This window comes from Panthera pardus, unplaced genomic scaffold (assembly GCF_024362965.1).
Source record: "Panthera pardus isolate Hobbes unplaced genomic scaffold, ASM2436296v1 HiC_scaffold_2, whole genome shotgun sequence".
Classification (NCBI taxonomy): domain Eukaryota; kingdom Metazoa; phylum Chordata; class Mammalia; order Carnivora; family Felidae; genus Panthera; species Panthera pardus.
The window spans coordinates 83,000,106-83,016,175 of record NW_026526765.1 but is presented as its reverse complement, the minus strand read 5'-3'; the positions used below and the strand labels follow the sequence as shown (position 1 = coordinate 83,016,175).

The following is a 16,070-nucleotide window of genomic DNA, read 5'->3' as shown; positions in this document are numbered from 1 at the left end:
AACAGCCAGCAGGAATCTATATCTTATTCAGACCTGAAGAAAATGTTGCCCCCTACCCTCCCCCAAAATGCATACACACATACAATTACTGATAATCTGCTTACACTGGCAGACTGTGGTGGGTTTGCTAACATTAACTGCAAACAGTCTTTTGACAGAAAATACGACTAGTCACCGGGTGTCCAGTAATGGTTAAATGAATGCCATGTTATTATCTACCACACATATAGAACAAAATAAAAGTAGAATAAATTTCACATGCTATTTGCCACTACAGAACTATCATTCAGTTGTTCAAATGCTCTTTTAAACAATGCAGTAAATGATTATAATAATTAGGTAGGCATTAGGACTAAAACAAAAGTATGTAATGAATACTTATTAAAGAAAATATAACATTAGGCCATAGTCATTGTCAGATCCTCTTTTCTTCATATAACATACTTCAATCCTAACATGCCGTTTAGCCAAAGGAGGCCATATGAAAGTATCTTTTGACACAAGAAGAGAGGGAAAAAAAAATCTCCTAAACCAGTAAAATATAACAACTGTATCATACAGTTTGGGCTATTTTCGGCCAACTATCCTCTTTTAATCACAGGGCAGCACAATTATCCCTCTCAAACTTACAGACATCATCATCAGAGGCTGTTGTCCAAGATTCTTACTTCTTACAGGTACTCTGCAGCTGAACTTTTTCAAAATATGTGTTTCAGGACAATGCATAGACAGACACGCGATTCTTGTGTGCAGATTCACATGCGTGCTGCTGTACTGCCAATTTTTAAAAAATGTACTCAATTAGCTAAATTATTTTTATAGACTATCTTAAAATACATCTGTTGTATAAAGTCGAAGTGCATCCACTAAATACATATCTTATGGTATCATGCATATGTCTGTTTAAATGTCATTAATCTTTACGAATACAATTACAAACATAATTTACTAATTCATCTCCATAATTACATTTATAATTAGAACACAATAGACACGAGTGTATTTACATAAAGAACTAAGTTAGGAATTGTCTAAAGCAAGCAGGGCTTTCTTCATAGCATGTTAAATTCTTATTGACTCTCAAGCCTCTGCCATTTCTTTGTGGGCTGTTTTTTAACATTAATAAAAATAAAGAAGTGCCCAAACATTTTTGAGCTTCCAGTAATGTATTAAAATGTCTCTCAGCTTCTCTGTACACAGTGAAATGCTTGCTGAATGCAAAGTGAAGGAGGATGAATTTCTCCAGGTTCTGTACGTCTGATCTCTCAAAACCTTCAAAATCTATCCTTGATCTCCGCAAACACAGCAGAGCACAATGTTATTTATGCATTCATTTATCTTTTCATCAAGGGTGGCTTATGTGGTCTTTACTGACTTTGGTTTCTCATCATCATCGCAGATCAGCATCTGCATTGTGTGCACTTGTAACAGGGATAATGGATCTCACTTACAATACCTACAAACTCAGCTGAGAGCCGTGCAAAGCAAATGGCCATAAATGCACCCATCCTGGCCCAAGTCCTGATGAATAAAAATGAAGATCTTGTCAAATAATAAAGTGACAGGTTAATTTACAGCATGGAATAGTGTGAACAGGGAAAGCACTGCTTTTTCAATCTGTATGAACGGTGCCACCTATCTGCAGATTAGCAGAAAGCTTCAGAAACACTAATTCAAAAATCAGGATAAATACATGTGATGTTGCTTAGTTTTGTAAATATCACAGGAATGGAATTGATGATAAAGGCAAATGCAAGATTAGACACACACAGTTGCTTTCGAACCAAAAAAACAAGATTCTCAACAAAGGGCTGCTGTATCAAACAGTAATAAAGAGCCTCAAGCAGTTGTCTGTGCTCATGCCAGTTTTCATGCTTTAATTCAGCTGCCCTGTGGTTCTTAGCTTTGACATTGAGATCTGCACGGCCACCAGAGATAATTATTTCAACCTTCAGGCCATCAGGCGTTCATTTTTGATCATGGATATGTAAGAGATGTTTTCTGCTTTCTAAGTCTTCCAAGTGGATATCAATAGAAGGGTAAAATAAGGAAAAGCAGTCCGCATTTGAAAAGAACTTGAACATTCTGAATTACAGAAATATGAATGGCTCTATCGATTATTGTAAATACTTCAGTTAACTCAATAGTTATTTAGAAGTATTTTAATTTGTCCAAATTTTGAACTAGAATTTATTACTGCCACTGTGACTCTATAATACTTGCTTAAATATTTGCACTGAACTTCATACTTTGTAAATTTCAACAGACACACGAAAACATTAGAGCACTAAATCCATAAAGTAAATAATAATAATTTTGTAAGTTAAATTTGCATATTGTATCATGATGTGCTTTTATACAAAACTGCAACCAGGAGCATACACCATTCACTAAAATAACTAATTAGCAGTCACAGAAATCACTGAACAAAGCAATAATGATATAACTAAGATGTAGAGAGATTACATTTCTTTCCCTATAAAATATGGAGAAAACACTAGTTCCCACAAAATTTGGTGCAAAGATTAAACTATTCTGTTAACACTAAATTATAACAAATTTATAAATCACTCTTTATTTTAAAGGGGAACAGTTTATTTTAAAATTTGAATAACTAATGAATAGTAAAGTTTTAAATCCATAATTGTTACCAAGAAGAAAAGAAACCTATAGAAGATCACAAAATAGAATTAGCAAATGCAAAATAGGACTAATCAATATTTTCTCAACATCTTTTTGTGAAGGAAAAATGTTTAAAATATTTAAAGAATATTCCATAATATCCATACTATTCAATAAGAAATCTATGCTTAAGAAATTTACTTAAATAATGACTGGAGAAGACATGATTACAGCTACTCTAAAAAAGTCGAACCTGTCTAAGTAAAAAACTCCACTGTCATAACTTTCAAGATGAAAACAGAACAGATACTACCATGCTATGTTAATAACAATTGTAATAATTTCAGAATAAGGTGACTCATTTAAGACAAAGGGAGACAGAATTATATTAACGAGTACTGCAATGAGTTTAAATTTTAACATTTTCTTCAAATGTAGTCTCAACTATTCATGGTTCCCAGCGCAAAATGAGAAGTGAACTCAATAGGCAATATGATGGCAGGTTTCTGTAACTACTACAACATATTGCTCCTGTTCTTTTCCCCTTAAATTGAACACTACAGTTAAGTGATGAAAAAGCTAAGTTACCACCTTGTGCAGGAAGTACAAACTTTCATATTCTACAGAATGCTAATTAAGTACAATTTCAAGAAGTGGTTAGAGCATCAGATTATCAGTCTTTGAGGGCATGCATCCTTCAAAGCCCTTTCCATCTTCTATCAAGTCCATAACACATAAAGCAGAGTAGAAGTAGGCACATAAATGGCAGGATCATTTAGTGTGAAAAACCCAGTCATGGAACTCAGGTGAAATCATTTCATTTCCTTCCAAATATCAATGGGCAGCAATGCCCCTAATAATCTGGATCAAAAACAAATCAAACAAAAAGGTCTTGTCTTTAATAAAAGCAAACTGCCCCTCTATGCTTTGTGTGATCCAGAGCCTCCCCAAAAGGAACTACTAGTCCTCTACATCAAAAGGCTTATTAATAAAAGTGAGTTTGGAGTAAAATATATTTCCTTAAACTGTTTATAGGTAAGATTCTGGTCTTTCTAAAGTTGGAGCTTAACATGATATAATTTATAGGGTAGAGTTTATATGAGAGAAAATGACTAAAAACAAAGGAAGGCTATATAAGAAAATACAATTATACTTTTCATTTCCCTACTTTCACTTCTTTCCCTATAAAGAAAAAGAAATGATGTTCCCAATAAGTAGAAAAAGGCCAAAGAGACTACAAAGAGTCATTTGCTAAAGCACTTTTATTCTAAACAGTTTAAACTTAACATGATATACGTTAAAATTACAAAAATTCACACAAAGGATGGCAAGCTAGTTTAGAGGAAAATAAGGGTAATTACATATTAAAATAGAATATTATCTTCTTATTTTATTCAAAAAGATCACAGATTCTGTAGAGACCCTTTTGTTCAGTTTCTGCCAGATCCCCATGCTAAAAATATTTGAGGCAAAGGCACTTGCTTTTCTGCATATTCTACCATATTTTAAACTTGCTTACTACCACTGGAAATTCAAAAGTCCTAATTATAGAGTCAAGAAAAGACAATACAGGTAAATGTAGAAGGCATTTTTTTGACCTAAGGAAGATTCAGTGGGTACCAGGGATATGTAGAATTTCCTCCTTTGTAACTTCAGATTGGAGAAAATTATCTCTTCTCCATACCCTAATCCTTTGCTGCACCACATTCACAGATTAAAGTTAATCTGCAAGTCCAGGGTCTTTGTAGCAGTTAGGAAGCTTCAGTGATTTGGGTATAATGCTGTGGAATCCGTGTCTCCCAATGATGGACACCCATCTTCCTCTCTGCCTTCTGATAACTTTTAAATTCTCATCACAAGATGAGTACTAGTATGTCCAAAATAAGATATATTATGATTTATTATTTGAGTATATTCTTATTGCCCTTATCATTTTTATGCGTCTTTATGATCTTCATGGATTTTCTTTCCTTTTTTTTTTTTAACTGTAAGTTATTTATTAAAAAGTTCCCAGAGTTTTTAATGTTAAGCAGGACTCTTTTCCTTCCCCACAACACAGGGGACATATGTGAATTCTACTTGCCTCCTCCTCACATGCACCTTTCCTTCTCTGTCTTCTTTTGTTTTATCTACTTCTTACCCCCATTCCTTTTCATTCTCATCTTGCATTCTCTCTTTTTAGGGACTTCCCTTATTCTTGTGTAATGGCAGCTCTAAATAGTGATACACCTCCTTCATTATGCAGAATGAAAATGACCACAGGTCCACATACGTACAGTAAGTAAAGCCCTAAATCAAGCAAATGGCTAAGAAAAAGATATCCATTTGGTTGTATTCCTTCTGAGTCAATTTCAACCACACACATGCACACACACACACACACACACACACACACACACACAAAATGCTGAAAGCAACCATATAGCTCTTAGAAAGTCTAACACATGGCTCAAGAATGAAAATTGTAAGTAATAGCCAACATTTATTGAGTGCTCGCTATGTGACAACTACATTAAGCACGTTACATGCATCATCTCATTTAATCGCTCCTGAAACCCTGCAAGGTAGAGATACCGTTAGTATCCTTAGCTTATAGCTGTTAAGGAATAAGATAGCAAGTAAGCAGTAGAACTGGGATCAGAGTCCATTCTGACTCTGGAGCTCACACCATTAACCAATATGCTATATATACCATGTAATGTTTATTATTTTTAGTTTGTGATAAGTGATTCTTGATTTTAATTATGAGGTCTTTTGCTGCTTTTAAATTTTCAAGTGATAAATATCATTTTATATGATAGCACACATAGATTGATGGCACTTCTGGTATTAGTTTTGTAATGACCATATGTCACCCCTAGAGGTCAGATATACTTTTAAAGAGGAAATTAGAAACACTTCAGCATCCATTCAGATCAAATGTAGCTCACATAGAAACAACTATTTACCTACAAACTCTCTCACATTGCTAGAATGTCACATGCATGACGTGTTGCAGGTGTTTTGTGTCAAGCCTTTTAAAAAGATCCCTAAAATAGGAAAAACTCTGAAAAAGATTTTTAGTTATGGTGATAAAGCCTCCCTCTAGATTCATGGAAGAACAAAGTAGCAAGGGTTTAGGCTTCTACAAAGATCTTTTTGTTATTTCATCCTTATTTTCCTGGGTTGAATTTGAAAGCAGAATACTGTTACCAGCAGACAAGTTCCTTTGCTTTTAGTCTGTATTTGAAGGAAGAGACACAAGGTGACGGATAGGAGTTGGGGAACAGAAGGTAACAGAAGAGGGCCATGATCAACTTAAGAAAGCTCTATAAGGTTAATTGAGAAATCAGGACAATAGCTTCTTTTACATTTGAGCTGTGACCACATGGACTGAAATGCGCTCATATCAATGGATGATTAGGATCGTTTAATTACATTATTATTATTAGGTTTAAAAGAAATGGTGAGTTAACTATCACATAGATTTTGCCAGTACTAATAGTTTCAGCCTTAATGACATGGCTGTAATTCTTAACTTGCTTCAAGGAGTACTTGAAAACAACAAAACTACTTTGGGGAAAAAGAAAAAATATTAGCACAAATATTTTTCTATATTTAACAAATACTGTTTAGATATACTAATTGGCTCTCATGGAAAGAAACCATTCAAGTGAGAATAGAAGTATTGACAAAAGCATAATGCCATTACTTAATGAACGCTGGACAGTTGATGATATACATTTAGTGATTTAAGAAAACAAACCAATATGAACATTTTTTCCAGGGACCCATAAATCAATTACTCAAGTAGTTTCTGAATAGCTACTACATATGGAACATGGTACTAAGCTTGAAAATAAAATCACAAGAATTGCTTTTTTCCAAAGTGTACTATTTTCAAAAAATGCTATTCTGTGCCTTTTTTATTTGAGCAGAGCATTTACTCAGATATTATCTAATAGAGTCAAAAGGTGCAAATAAAAAGTAAATAATAAACTTAAAATTCAAAGATTAGAATGTAATATAGGCTCCTACTGTATAATAAAAATTAAATAGTACCTAGTGGTTTCGAAGGTTAGGTCACAACTCATGCTAAAATTTGGAGTGAAAGAACTAAGCATTTTTTAACAATGTAGTTCAAACAATATTCATATAGTTTATAAGCCATAAGACTAAAATAAATCAGTAAAAATTGGGAAGAGAAACTGAGAAATAGTATCTAAAATGAAATCATGTCTTTAACGGCTGGTTTCAATTATGAAATTCTGGGGGTTGGTGTCTTACTGTAGGATAAAACATCACATGGCAATGGAAGGATTAGTCACATGACCTGAAACTGATCAGCATTCAAATGGTCTGAGAAGTACTCCTTGCTTATCTGATATTCCAAAACTTCTGGCATTTTCTCTGGGTTAGCTTCTATCTTCAACCTATAACTTCAATAGGGCTGGTTCTTACCCCATTCTTCCTCTAACCTGATGCAAGATAGTAGGCTCTGCTCAGTGAGAGGTTTAAAAAAAAAAAAAAAAAAAAAGACTGCTAGTTGATCTTTTAGAAATCTGCAACCACATCTGAAAACACAATAATTATTTCCTTTTGTTTCATTCTGAATATGTAATAATCAAAAATGAATTTTAAAAAGTGTACAGTAAAAAAGAAAAGGTGAAATTTTATAAACCTAAGATGATTGCAAGAATGAGTCTACAAATTGAGGATGAAATAAGGCAAAATATGCATCTTCAGGGAAACCTGAGAATGTTTATACAGAGTGGAGGGGTATGCATTTAGACAGCAAAATCAGCATATGGCTGAACAGAAGGATACCCCATGAAAATTAGTATATGACCTAATAAAGCTAATAAACTCCACTAACAGTCATTCTTTGTCTGGTTGTTAAGATGCCATCTAATAATATAAGGATCTACTGCAAATTCACAAATAATCACTTGTAGAACTCTAAACTATTTCAAAAATTGTAAAAGATGCTTATAAAACGTTATGAACTGCAATAGTCTTTCAGAAGTTCAAAGGCATTGTCCATGACTAGGAACTTCTGAGTTTGTTACATGTTCAAGCACGAATGTGTAAAATATAAAGAATTAAGAGACATTCACTCTGCTGGTAGTTGGCATATGAGTAGGACAGGTTTTCTATAATTCTAACATATAATCAGGTAGTTTTCTGAAAAGAGCTGTGCCTGCTTAATAGTTCTCAGGGAACAGGACCTCTGATGATAAGAACAAAACAGGATGAACATACAACAGATGACAATTCCTGAAAGTTAAAGGATACTTGGAATAACAAAATATATGGAAATTTAACAAGATTAGTTAATAGTGTTAACTTTTGTGTCAATCTGAAACATATTTATAAAAGTAGCTAATCTAGAATCATTCACAGGAAAGGAGAAATGGCAGTCTGCTGAACTTCAAATGTAGCAGATAGTAGATAAGACACTAAATATAAGAGCTACATATACATTATCATAATAGTATATATAAGGAGTTCGATAAAATTCTAATTTTTGGGGGTGGGAGGGAGAAAAAAATTCTAGTTTTTTTTTGGTTTATGGGCATTCCTATAGTATTCAAGTAAAAGATATTCTAAATAAATCATCATCAAAATATTCCTGTAAACCATAGACATAATTACTATGGTAAGAGAAAGGCCACTCTAAATGTAATTCATCTTTTTAATCCACATAAAGTCAGACTAGTAACACCTGTCTGATTAAAAATATTACCTTTGTGTAGAAATATTTTAGTCATATATTTGCCATTTATCTGGGAAATAGTAAAAAAAAAAAAAAAAAAAAAGAAGTGAATAGTAAGTATGTAGATTATTTGTTCTACTCTATGAAGGGTAAATAAAGCATCCAGGGCTTGAGATAGGGTACAAAGAACGTTTCCATGGTTACATGCTTTCTCATATCAAATTAGAGCAGAATTTGTGTACAAGAGGTTTGTTGACAGCCTACATAGGCCATAAAAAGAATGGAAGGCTAGGAGTTTGAAATCTAAATATATTCTGCAAAGTCTGTTGAGAAAAAGTTGGGTGAAGAAAGCAGCATCAGGAGAGCAGCAGATTAGTTAAGAGTATCAGATGCCATTTCATAAAAAGATCATTTTTCTTTTAGATGTGGCTCGTACAAGTCTCTTCAAATATATGATTAGCTACTCTTTTCTTCATTTCCACAAAGACACCTCAATCTGGTGTCCACCCAAGCTATTAAGAAGAGCCATTATTTGGCATGCAGCTAGAAGCATCAGCTTCACCACCTGCCCAATCTTGCAGATGTCACTCCACCACATTCAGGCTCAAACGTGTGGCCTTCAAAAGGAGTTAAAAGGCTGTTCCCACACAAGTGCTGGCCAGGCAAGACCTCTGTTGTACACCTGCCCCTATTATTCTTATGAGCCACTTAGTAGGAGTGAATTCTCTTTTACATACATGTTAAGAATTATAGATGGTCTAAACAGTATTTATAAATTATAAGATGGTCAGATGTATGGTCAAAGCAATGCCCAGTAATTGTGCCACAGCGGGAGTATTCTCACATGCTCAAATTGTTCTTTAAACATCAGCAAAGGCACTTGAATATTTGAGTAATTTCCTACTTTGTGAACTAGTCCACAAAGAATTGGACATTTTACTTATGTCTCCTATAGTTTTACTATATACAATTAGCAGATTGTTTAAGATTACCAGATAGAGAAAACTTTGCTACTAAAACTGCTAAACTACCCAGGATTCTCTTCCACAAAGTATTTTAAAATATTTAAACTGCCTTAACAGCTTATAAGAACTAGAGTCAGATATACATAAAAACACATACTCACACATGACAGAAAACCGGATAATATGCAGTTTCAAAAGAGAACCTGCTAAAATTAGTTAATCTCCCTATGTATTTTTCAATAAATATGGTGGCAATAACGTTTCAGTTATTGGTTTTCTGCTAAAAGTTATACAGAAAGAAGAAGAACTAACAATGGCAAAGAGTATAAATGATTCAAAGGAGCATAATGTACAAAAAAAATCAAGTATCAACTATTAAACTGAGAATTCTGTACATCAGGGTATATATAGTCCTATCCAAATAGCAGATTTTAAAAAGCACTGGCTTGATAAGAGTTGGTATATAAATCAGTACAACTTCTGATATGGTTAGCTCAATCATTTCAAATTAATAAAGTGAACACCAAAAATAGTGAAGAACACTTAACCACTTCCTTTCTCAAGCACAATTCCTGCATAGTTTTATCAGCTGTTGTTTTGTCCTGCATGGCTGTTTAATGAGTGTTTTTAGATCAGATGGATGGACACTTGGGATGTACAGGTTGAAAAAGATTTTTCAAAAAAAGTTCTAACTCATGGCAGAGTAAAAAGTATGTGTAAGGAAGGAAAGGAAAAATATGTGGGTGACAGCCAGACTATTGCACTACTCTGTAGACTAAGGGGAAAAGCAGTTGCTAAACATCACAGTGATTCATGTCAGGACTAATGGCTAATGGTAACATGTACAGTGCAGATTACGCCCTTGCACCAGGCACTATACAAGTAATAACTATGCTCTAAAATCATGGTCTGGCCAGGGAACAAACTGTATCTTTCAATTAACACCAGATGATCACACTGGCTATCTCTTAAGAAGACTTGATTGGATTAGGGAGACAATTCTTTGGTCCTACTGAAAGGTTACGGAAAGGTTTTATTTTTCTCAGGTGATGATATTTATTGTGGAACAGTATTCAAGTTCTGTGTAATGTTTTAGAGTTGTTCCCTTTAAGGCACATGGCAAGTACAACTATAGTTAAGAAATGGTCTAAAATTTATGAATTTGTGATGATTGAAAATGAGACTGCTTACATTTAAAATTTTATCTCTTTGTGTATAACTAAAGGCTTTACTTGGTACTCTTGATTAAGTCTTAAAAATACATGGATCATATGTATAGTGCAGACATTTACAAATGCATTGTGTATGCAGATATTTACAAAAATATTTAACTGGTGAAGAATGAAATATATTCTCCAAATTTAGTTTTCATCTCAATCCCACTTGGGGAGACCCAAAGTTGTAAAATATAACAATCTGTTTTAGGCATACTCTAAAAGTAAAGTTCAAAATCTCTGAATGTCCCATGTAAGTGACAAGTCACTAAATTCTACATGTGAAACTAATATTACACTGTATGTTAACGAACTGTGATTTAAATAAAAATGTGGAACTACAAAAAAAAAATCTCTGAATGTCAAGAAGAAACTCTCATTTATGCAGGTAGGTTGCTATACACCTGATAAGATTTTTCAGTGGAGTCAAAGTCTTGAATGAGTGAGGCAGAAACAGAGGCCTCAACAACTAAATGTATCAGGTCAGACTATACCAACAATCTTGGGTTAAAGATTAGGTGATTGTCTCTGTTTGCATAAAAGGGGTTCTCTTCTATTCCTTCTCAAACTCAGTAAAGTTCATTGTAAATTTCAATCTCTTGGTTCAGCAGTACCCCAAACCTAATACCATTACTTCTCTCAGTTATCCTGGTTAAACAAATTCAATGCCTTCCTTGTAGATTTCAAAAGAAATACTGGTTATCTTCTGCAAAATCCAAGTAAAATCTTTTGCAAGCACCCTAAAAATATACATAATATATCTTGATACTCTTTTACTGACAGACTTCAGAATAAAAGGAAACAGTACTTTTTAAAATGCTAAAATATTGCCAAATGCCATATTCCTTGAGGCTACCCGAATCACTTGAATTAAAAAGGCCTTGTATAACACTATGATTCATTATTATATTATTTATATGAAAAGAAAATAGTAAAAGATAGCCAACACAGGAAGGAGCTGACATGGCAAGCCTTTTCTGTTTCACATTTCATATTTTCTCTATTAAAGGGTGGTCAGATAGATGTTTGCTACTGGAACCAACAAAGCTTAGATTATAAAGTCATAACTAGAACGAAATATTCCACTTGATTTTCTACAAAAATTTTGCATTTGTTTTTTCTCTTTCCATTTTTGAACCACCAAACCACCAATGATTTTTTTTTTTTTAATTATCAACATAAAGAGAAGAGGCTATGAGATGGTTGAAAGGGGATGAATTGAATTTGCATTCAGAAGATTTGGTTTCTACTTTTATCTTGGCCTTTTACTAGCTATGATATCTTGGACAAATTCCTCAAAACACCCCAACCCTCAATTTCCACAACTGCGTAATAGGAATGATGACAAGTGATGCCTTATCTTAAATTAAAAAAAAAAAAAAAATGAGGGAAAACATTTCACACAAGTGTCAAATGCCATAAAATGCTAGTTTTTATCCTAACAAAAGGTCAAATTATCAAAATTACATAAAAAAGCTTTAGGATATGCTAATGTTAATCTGAAATGTAAACACCTTGAAATTATTTACATTTCACTATATTAATATTTAATTATATTAGATAATGCAATAACTGAGTAGATAACTTGGTACTCTATTTCTTACTAATCCAATAAGACTATGGTAAATTTGCTAATTGATGAAACAAATTATTTTTAGTAAACCAGCAATCTAAGCATAGATCAGGTATTTTGGGGGAAAAATGGATCTTCAGGATGTAAGAGGAGCCCTATGAAATGCTTTACCTATCCTTGCAAATACTTATAGTAGTTATTTTTCCCTAGCTGCCCTTGTCAACTATCAGTGAATACTAATATTTTATTTCAACAGATTTGGGGCAATTGTTTTCTCCCTCTCTCTAATGTATATAGACACATGTGAGTACACATGCACACAAATGCAAACACACACAATCTAAGTATAACTCCAAAGTCAAAGTATGGTTTGCAATATTACTGTGTTTAGCGAATGCACAGAATCTGCTGCTTAACTTTGTGCCAACAATTCTGGGAGTCAGCCAGAGTCAGAGTAATAAAGGAGAGGTCCTCGTAAGCTTCCCTGCTGTGAAAGCATTCCTAATAAGAGATACTCAAGTGAATGATTAATTTTGATTCTGTAACTCATAACATATTATGAGTATATAAACAAAATCCAAAAAATCTACATACTTAAAAAAAAAAGGCTTTAGGATAAATGAAAAAATTTTCTCTCACTTCAATCAATTATACTTAAGAATTGTTATTTTCAGATGCTAATGTTTATTTTCGAAGCAACATCCCCCAACTATAATTCCCACACTCAATTTCAACTCTAGTAGTATAATGTTTAAAATACTCCAGTATTCTTTCTGAGACTGCAGCATCTAATAGGACAATAATGGCATTTAGGATTTTTGGTTCACAAAGATGAAGTGCAGACTCCTGCAATTCCAAAACTATGTAAATGAATTATTTAATATTCTCTAGATAAAACAGACTGTTATTTATACCAGAATTTTATTTGTAGTTTCAACATGTCTGTTACTGACAAAGTCAAGACTGTGTTAAATTGTTTTTAAGAAAAAAATTTCCTTTTCACATCCTTACAAGTAACATTAAACCTGCTGATTGTGCTGGGGAAAAAAAAAAAAAAGATGCAGTTTATATTTTCCTTTATTGATATAAGTTGTCTTCAAATAGAATGCTTAGGAAGAAATATGCATCTCAGTCAATTTTAAATGCATGCTGTAATTCTCTTATGTTTTAATATTTTATTTACAATCAAATTAAAATAGTCATTTAAAAATTTCTTCTTAAATATGGTAAACAATTGAAAGAAAACAAAAATGAGAATTTTTAAAAAGGCAAAAAGTTGAACAGGCGTGAATCTGTCTTACTGGCTGAGTATACCCTATCACCATATATTCAACAGAAGAGTTAAAATACATTACTCCCATTTACCTGAACCAAATTTTAAAACAACTTATGGGGACTCTAGAAGGATGCTATGCACAAAGCAAGCACTCAGTAGATGTTCTGATGAATATAAATCAATGAAAAAGAAAATTTAAGTTGCATAAGAAAAGAGAACATTAAGAATAATATCTATACTGGGAACTTAGCCCAATTATTTTACTTTGTAGTCATTCTCCAAATAAGATATGTTAAACTATAATAAAAAATATTAGTAAATGGCTACATACTATATTTTAGATGACACATACAAAATATATTGTTATATTAAAGGTATGAGATACAAACATCATTTCAAGAAAATTCATCATATTTGATAACTTAATATCATTTGATACAATAAAGTCATAATACAAAAATATTTTACACTTTACTGAAATTTTAATTAAATTAAACCATTTTTCTAAGTATGCTGCTTTGAATATGCAGCTTTGAGGTATCTGGCTAAAGAGTATTCAATAACACTACCAGGTATTAACCTTACTACCTTTTTTCCGTTAGAATTTAATGATAAGGTTTTTTTTTTAAGTAAATTTTATAAGCAGTTCTAAACAGAACTATTCTATATTGTACTGAACATTAATAAAGTAAGAGCATATTACCTAATAAATCCCAGTTTAAGGGAGGGAGATGATTAAGCAAAAGTAGTAGAATCGCATTTCTAAGGAATGTGAGGTGTCATCTCACTTAACAGAATCATCTTCAAACTCAGTAAGGTTATCTTTCTAAAAAGCCAACTTTATTCCAATTTTTTAAAATGGAACAGCTACTGTATCAAAAATGAGTGAAAATGTTCAGAATTTGTCTCCTAAGAATGCTGCTAAAATGAGCAAAATAAACCCTAAGCTTCAAACTTAAGAATTTGAGAATTTTTCCTGACAAAATGCTAAAACAAAAGCTTTTTGAGAGATTTAATAAAAGATAGTTACTCTGATAGAGAAATTGCACATAACAAGTATACCTTTAAATTTTCAAACATATTTTAATTATATAACAAAATAATTGAATATTGTGATAAACCATTATTTAATTATATATCATAGGAAATTATTTGCCATGCAAAATATTTATTGGGCATGCCAGTATGTTTCTCCTTCCTAAGCGCCACTTTAATGGAGGATACCAGTTTGTGATTTTAAAAGATAAATAATGTGAAACAAAGAGTATATAGAAAAGTTATATTTTAAGTAATAGCTATATTAAATAAATGAAATTGGCTTAAGAGGCATGATTCACTTGTCAATTATTTTTATATTATGAATGAACCATGATTATCCAAGGTTAAAATGAATAATCTTGAAAAATGAAAAATTTATAAATTCCTGAAGCCCCTAAGCAAAAGTATTATATCCAGAGACTATAAAAATGTTTCCTAAGATCAAGTTCTTCTTGAGCTCAATCACATATATTTTTACTTCCCCATGACCACCTCTGCCCCCTGCTGCCCATAAATTATAGTCTAGTCTAATATTTTAAAATAGACTGCTTAAGTAAAAACTATAGGAGGTAGAACACGCACACGCGCGCACACACACACACACACACACACACACACACACACACACACACACTATTCACAAAAGCCTAAAACAACCCGAACTGAAGATATTTAAGGTTTGGGTTTGTTTTTTTTTTCCCTAGGCATATTTTCTTTCTTTTTTTCCTGTAGAATAAATGGCTAAAAATACAACTGGGCCACTCCACTCAAATTAAAAAATATAGAACCAAGAACAAAACCAATGTAGTTCTTTTTCTACTGGAAAGTAGATAATTATCTATGGGACATTTTTTTGGTCTTATAAAAGGTCTTTAAATTTTTCGCAGAGGAACATACTTTTCTATGCTTAAAAAATTACTAACTCTAGCTATTCAAACCCAATGTTTAAAAAATTGCTGTAAAGAGAACAAGTATTCACTAAATGAATTATCAGAACGTCTGACTTGTTTACTTTTAAATACATTCAAATATTTGTTAACTACACTAACAAAGCTGACAGCAAATAGTTACATTTATTCTCTAGCTAGAGATAAATATTACTGATTTCATGCATTTATTAAATATTTATCTCCAACGAAAACGAATGATAAAACAAAAGACAGCATTATAGAAGACATACAGAGCAGCAAATAAACGGACATTATTACTTAAAAGTTATTGCTTATTATCTATTTTGTGCCAAAGTATATTTCCCGGGAGTATCAATTATATAAATATGTAATCCTTTACAGGCTTAAAAAATGAATCTGATATGAAAGACTATAAAGGCCAAAATGCTGAAAAAAGTATAAATAAATGCTTTTTAAACATTCAATGATATACGTTCTTTAGAGCATGATTCTAAAAATGTTCAGGAAAATTACTTCTAAAGTAATTAAGATATTTCAAACTAATATATAAAGAGTACTTTATTGGGTATATTTACTTAGTTAAAAATAAGCATGTCTCTAGATGTTTTTGAAAATAGAGCAAGAAACAAACAAAAAGCCACAAATGTTTTAATGATAAAAGATCTTAATATATATTATCCTACTTCAGTTTTTCACTAGACATATCTGACCTGATCAGAAATAGAACATTATAAATACTGCTCAAATATAATGCATTTGGTATTGTGACATGTAAC

At 32.3% G+C, this 16,070-nt stretch overlaps 1 protein-coding gene across 11 annotated transcripts in view; it reads right to left on the bottom strand.

Moving 5' to 3' along the window:
- Window positions 1–16,070, bottom strand: part of FAM172A (family with sequence similarity 172 member A) — a 422,196-nt gene that overhangs the window by 262,391 nt on the left and 143,735 nt on the right. The gene's annotated exons all lie outside the window — the stretch shown is intronic.